Source organism: Stegastes partitus, unplaced genomic scaffold, assembly GCF_000690725.1.
Source record: "Stegastes partitus isolate 25-593 unplaced genomic scaffold, Stegastes_partitus-1.0.2 Scaffold2243, whole genome shotgun sequence".
NCBI classification, from domain to species: Eukaryota; Metazoa; Chordata; class Actinopteri; family Pomacentridae; genus Stegastes; species Stegastes partitus.
The window spans coordinates 12,212-18,673 of NW_007579974.1; positions in this window are offsets into that span (position 1 = coordinate 12,212).

The following is a 6,462-nucleotide window of genomic DNA, read 5'->3' on the forward strand; positions in this document are numbered from 1 at the left end:
TATGAAGAGTTTTTAAAATGTAAATCAATGCATGTTTTTCATATTTAGATATTAGTTATTAACCATTTATGTGATGTTTGCGTACTAAAGTGCTGCTGAAAAGGGATATACGCAGTAGTTTATCACTTTATTAACTATTGATGAATACATTCAAATATTATTTCCAGATTTATTGACGAGAACAGCTGTAAGGTTAGTTTTTAAAAAATCTATTGTTGTTTTTTCTTCTTCAGCAGCTCATTATTTTAGCTCCTAAATTCATTGGTGAGATGAATCTTTGTAAAAACACAGATTTAATAACAAATGGTGGAATATTACTGTACATTTAAAGTACTCACATAAGAATTTGAGCTACTTGAGTATTTCTATTTTTTACAATTCTACTGTCTACTGGAAATTTGGGGCTTTTTTAATTTTATTATATTTATTTCATATCCGTAAAATGACCTTGCAGATTCAGAATTCAATGCACAGCTAGACTACACCAACAGTATATAAATAGTAAAATCAAGCTCTGCCTTTACCTGTGATGCTTTAAGAACATTTTTTTTTTTTTAAATTGGCATATAAAAAGGCCCTTTTACCCATTTTAAATGCAGGACTTTTAGTTTTTTTTATACTTAGTATTTTTATATTGCGATATTACAAACTTTCCTGAGGCAAAGCATCTGAATACTTCATGCACCGTTGTTCGTGACTTGTTGACATGTTAATCAACCCACTTGATGGATTATTACAACATGAAAAACCCATTTATTAACGTGTTTATTAATGTTTTGCCAACATTTGCACCAAATAGAAACGATAAACACCAGCCAGTCTGATAGCCCGAAATCTGCTTTTATTGTTTTGTTGTTTTTGACTGCGCTATAAAGACCTAGTGAATTATTATTTTATCATTAATAAAGACTAGTTTGCTAGTTTCCAAAAGATAGCCAGTGCAAACCACCACATTCAATCAAAACTGCACTGACAGTTCAATCTGAAAACAAAGTAAAACTGAAGGTATTTTAATGTAAATGTTAATAATCTTGCGGCCTACCTTTGCACAGCTTCCCTCTCTGTGTTAATCCACAACATCACGCTACACAGGTTCAAACTGCAGCAGTGTATTTAATGTTAATGCATGCTTTAGTGCTGTTTGTGTAGCTCGCTGCCTCTCCATTTGTTTGCTTATCATTTCAGAGAATAGGGGCACACACACACACTCTCACACACTCTCACACACATGCACACAAACCATTCATCACCTGCCCAGGACCCTGAATTATTATCTCTGTGCTTCAAGGTCAAGGAGATGCAGCAGGTAAATTGAAGTCTGAGGGGTCAGCGAGGGTTTGATCTCTCTGTTCCTTCGCTCTGAGAGACAGAAAAAGATGGCTGCTTTACTGTATTTAGTGATTATAGAGATGCTTCCTTGATTCTTTTCTTCTAATTCAGTCCCTTTCTGTCTTCTCACCTGTCACTGCTGCTCCAACATAACTCTGCCTGTGTGAGCGCAGCAGAGACGGTAATAGTAGTCTGGACTTGTCTGATTGTCTGTTTGTAATCCGCTTGCTTGTTATTGTGCAGAGGAGGATATCGCCCTCATTACCTCATGATGAAGAGCTCAGTAGATGGTCATATCACTGATTTATCCTGCCCGCTTTATCTGTGTGACTGATGGCGTTGCACACGCGGGCCAATCCCTCATCAAACTGTTCAGTCTTTGACAGCTTGGAATTTATAAAGGAACCAAACATTTTCAGGAAGATTGAATCACCTTCACAAAACGCTTTAATTGAGTCATCTGTATGTTTTGAATCCCTCTTTTTTTTTTTCTATGGATTTTTCTCTTGTTAAACCTTAAATATAAAAACACAGAGATGCCCTCTTCACATTTCCACCAAAGTCTCACTTTGTCTTTCTGCCTCTCATCGCCTTCCTTTGCTCTGTGTGTCTCCAAATGTGCATGTGTTGCATGCATTGTGTGTGTGTGTGTGTAGCCAGTGAGCACATGGCTGCATGCACGTGTTTATTTGTTTCTCTGGGAGCACTGCATGCATGTGTGGCGTGTGTGTGTGTGTGTACGTGTGTGTGTGTGTATATGTGTGTGCGCGCGTGTGCGTGTATGGGGCAGAGCAGCCAGCTGGGTTGGAGGGGTAATAAAGAAGGAGAATCAATAGGCCATGCAGTAGAGCCAAGGTGCTGCCATTTATCACACCGCCTCCCTGACTTCCATCATTCATCATGCCCAATGAGGCAGCAAATAGGAAAATGACTATTTGTATCAAACACATCTGCACTCATCCACTGAGGTATTTTATTCCCATTAACTCAAAGAGTAGAATACGCCAGTTTCAGCTGCTGCTGCTGTTGTTGCCGCTGTGTTTGTGTGTGTGTGATTCTATTTGTTCAGGCTTGTAGTTGTAGATTCATTGGGAACACATTCATGGCTGCTGTTGTTTTTTCCCTGGGAAAAAAAAAAGAAAAAAAAAAAAAGAAAACCCACCCCAGAATGTGTGCTGTGAGCCCTCCAATCCCTGAGTTGATGTGTTTAGTCTCTATCTCCCTCTCTTTCTCTCGCTTTACCGTCTCCCTCCTTTAATCCACAGTCTCTCTCGTTTCTTCCTCTTCCTCTTCCTGAACCCATGGAGTGATGGGGCGAATAATATCATGGCACTAAGAACCCATTACATTAAGCTTGCCTTTCATTTTCACCTATAAATTAGCCCCGACACTGGTCTGCCCAGGGGTTGAGGTGTATATCTGTATGTGTGTATAGCCTGTAGGGCTGTGGGGTGTAGAGGGGTGGACTGTGGTCATTATGGTCTAATATCCCATGAAATGGTGAAATTATTATGCAGCCGATTTTACGAGCTGCCTGTGAATATTAAAGAAGGATATTTTGTGTGATGTCCCTCCCATAAATCACGGTGATTGTGTTTGTTTTTTTTGGCTGGCTTTCTTCCCTCTTAATAAAACAACAGTTGCAGTAATTCAAGGCTCTATCAACATTTTTTTTTTTTTTAAATTTCCATGAATAATATTCAGATGTTCCAAAAGCAACTGTTGGCCAACGCCTCGATATGTCACCGTGTCAGGAACAACAAAGACAATTCCAGTTTTATAGGAGTTTTTAATAATATTCTGTGATGAAGGTGAAGGAAACAGAATTAGGCAGCAGATTAATGAACAGCTATTGTATTTTGATAATTGTTTTATGAAGATAACAAATGTTGTCTAGTTCCAGATTCTGTTTCCTGCTTGTAACTTGTTTATATTGTTCAGGTTCATTTGATTTTTGGACCGCTGGTTGAACTGAGCAACACATTTTGTCACAATCGTCTCTTTGTAGCATTTCACGAACCAAACAATGCAATTAATTGAGAAAATATTGGCACTGATGAATATAATCTGCATATGATCAGCAAATAAATGTAATTTTGGCACGTTTGCAAACATGTGCACAAAAGACACATAAGAGGGAAGCAGGTGGATGACGTGCAAAAGAGCCGCCTAAAAAAAAGTGCTGTAACTAAATGTGGACTCGCTTTGCAAAACTGAATTTAGATGCAGCTTCTAAACACACACACACACACACACACACACACACACACACACAGAGGCACACACTTGGCATGGCAAGATAAGACACAATCTTCTTTGCAGTGGCTTTGAAGGAGAGTGTAATGTACCAAGGTCACTTAACACATCTATCTCTCAGACATTCATCAGTGCTCTTAGCGTCCCTCTTTACTGCTTTCTGATATACGGCCCTCAGTGGGCTAAAGCCCTTACATGAGGAGGACACACACTCCACCGCCGCCATCACCAGCCAGGTGGATCCTTCATGTTCTATTGTGTCCAAGACGCACCACAAAGGTGAAGAGCCTTTCTGTACCTGGGGTGACTAGTTTTTTTTTTTCTTACATTTTCACTAATTTGCAAACCATCTATACTAATGTAAATGTGTGTGAAAAGGGTATTTCCTCTTTTTGTAGCGCTTATTATATTTAATATTTGATATGCCAGAGTTGGACTGTGTAAGAGGCAACTGGGGTTAACATCATTACCTGCTCACAGCCTCATAATCATTACTGATTGGACAAATTTCTAAAATTACCTTCTTTATTACCAATTACATAGAACACTTAGCTTTCTCAATATCAATCAGCACACTGTGATAATGCATAATTAAGTCTCACAGACCAATCTGGATGAATTATCTAATATAAACCTAATGACAAAATCAAAGGCTTCTTAATAAAAGTCATACAGCCATATTGTTTGTTAACTGATGGAAAATGGAAAAGATAACCGTGGCCCTCCTGCTAATGCTTCATAAATCAGTGAACGCAGACATGAGGTAGATTCCCCTACATGTATATTCCTTTGCTGCGGTATTGTTGCGCTTTTTATGTGCTGGACTGAATACCAATAAAATGTATTTTATTTTAAATAATATTTCCCCACTATTGTATTTACAATGCACGGATTGCTGCAACATTTCCTGCACACGGGGCTGTAAAGCTCCTGCGTTCACCCCGAGTGCGTCTGGAGCGCACATGGAGACGTGACCGTGCCCTGCGCGCACCCCCCTCCCCGCCCTGCTTCCTCTGGGAGCTCAGGCAAAGTCACCGAGCGCAAGGGGATGGCTTTCAGATTCATAAAATTCATAGAATTTTTCACAAATGGATGAACACAATTTCCTCCCAATTTCCTCATTATGCAAATATGCAAAATATCAAATCTAGACCAATTAGGGACAGCCACAGCTTCAAATTTACCGGTTTAAGCCGTAATTGCAGAAACCCTCAAATAATTACGCAGCTAATTGGGAATATTTGTGACAGATACAACAAATTCTCCCCACAAATTACATTTCATCCGAGGAAACACCGCGCCCCAGTGAAATCCTATTGAGGTCTAATTTCTCTTACATAATGAAAGGAACTGAAAACTTGTTATCGCATTTGAGCACTACGCAGCTTTGTAATGTGGAATGATCAAATAAATTAAACTGAAATTCATACATATTTCTTTAATCTCTTTCAAAGGCACTTTATTTGTGTAGGAAATAACTCCGGGTCGTTCCAGTATGAGCCATAATAGGCAGTTAGAGCGCACAGGGGGGGAGCCGAGGAGAGGAAGAGTGCGCGCAGGACGTTGGCGTTTCCAGATGCATGAGGAGGAGAGAGAGGGAAAAAAAAAAAAAAGAAATCACGCAGTCACCTTCAAAACTTCAGCAGTTTTCTCAGGCTGGAAGGTTCACTGGAGTTTCCTGCGTCCACAGAGCGCTACTTTGGTCTTCTGTCTCTGCGGGATGCATCAACCTCCTCACAGGTGACCCTCTCCAAGGTCACCGGGCCATCTGCGGACGACACAAACACACACACATATATACACACACACACTCGTGCACGTTGATACACGCGCACGTACACGCTCCATAAACGCTCCGGAGCTGAAATGGAGCTGGTCTATGTAAACAGGCAGTGCGCCGGCGGAGCGTAACTGCGCCTATTTGTCAGAAAGCCTCATAAATACGATCGCTCCTGATATCTCCATCTCTGCGTCCCGCAGGACGTTTTTTTTTATAAATGGGGAGCAGAGATAAAGACAGCAAGCGCTCCCGTGTTTGTTTGTTTTTTTAAAGTGATTTATTTAAAAATAAAAGTAAACCTAAATATGCTGCAATTTATTTTTTTTGGAAAAATAATTGAACCGATTTCAAAAAGGATTCAAGTATGGAATTACTAAATAAAATAACATCCTCTGCAACTAAATTTACATTAAAATTACCTTAAATTGTGCTGTAACCCATAGCCCATGTTTGTTTGTTTTTCTCCACATTTCATAAGACTTCCTCTGTTGTCTCTTCATTTCGCAAATTATTGCAGTTAAACAAGACGACTAAGGAGTTTTTATAAACGGCATCATTCATAACAACAAGGTTCATCAGTCATATCTCTTAAATTTTCCAGGAGGCACTTTGTGTAAATGTAATCATTTTGTCAGCCAATGATTCCAGGTGCCGCCTCACCTTTAAAAAGTGCCATGATTTCTTTCCAGTTTGTGCCATCAATCATTTTGTTAGAGAAGTTGTCACTTTTGTGGACTGCTGGATATCTCATTTTGCTGCAGGGGGGAAATCCCTCCTCAGTTATGTGATAATAAAAAGCAGGCCTGTCTGTTTGAAATAAGGCTTATGCTTATCAGCTGTAGAGAGAAGGGAAACAAGGATGTGTGTGTGTGTGTAGAAGAGTGTGTGTGTGTGGTGCACATATATATATAAATATATATATCTATACACTGGAGGCTGTATAAATCCACGCAGGTGTGATTGATGAAAGGACAAAGTGTTCGCACCGGGGACTGGAAGTGGACCCTGCCGGGGAAGACTGAGGTGAATCTGTCACATGGAAACCCAGCTCATCCCTCCATCCCTCCCCTCCTCACACACACACACACACACACACA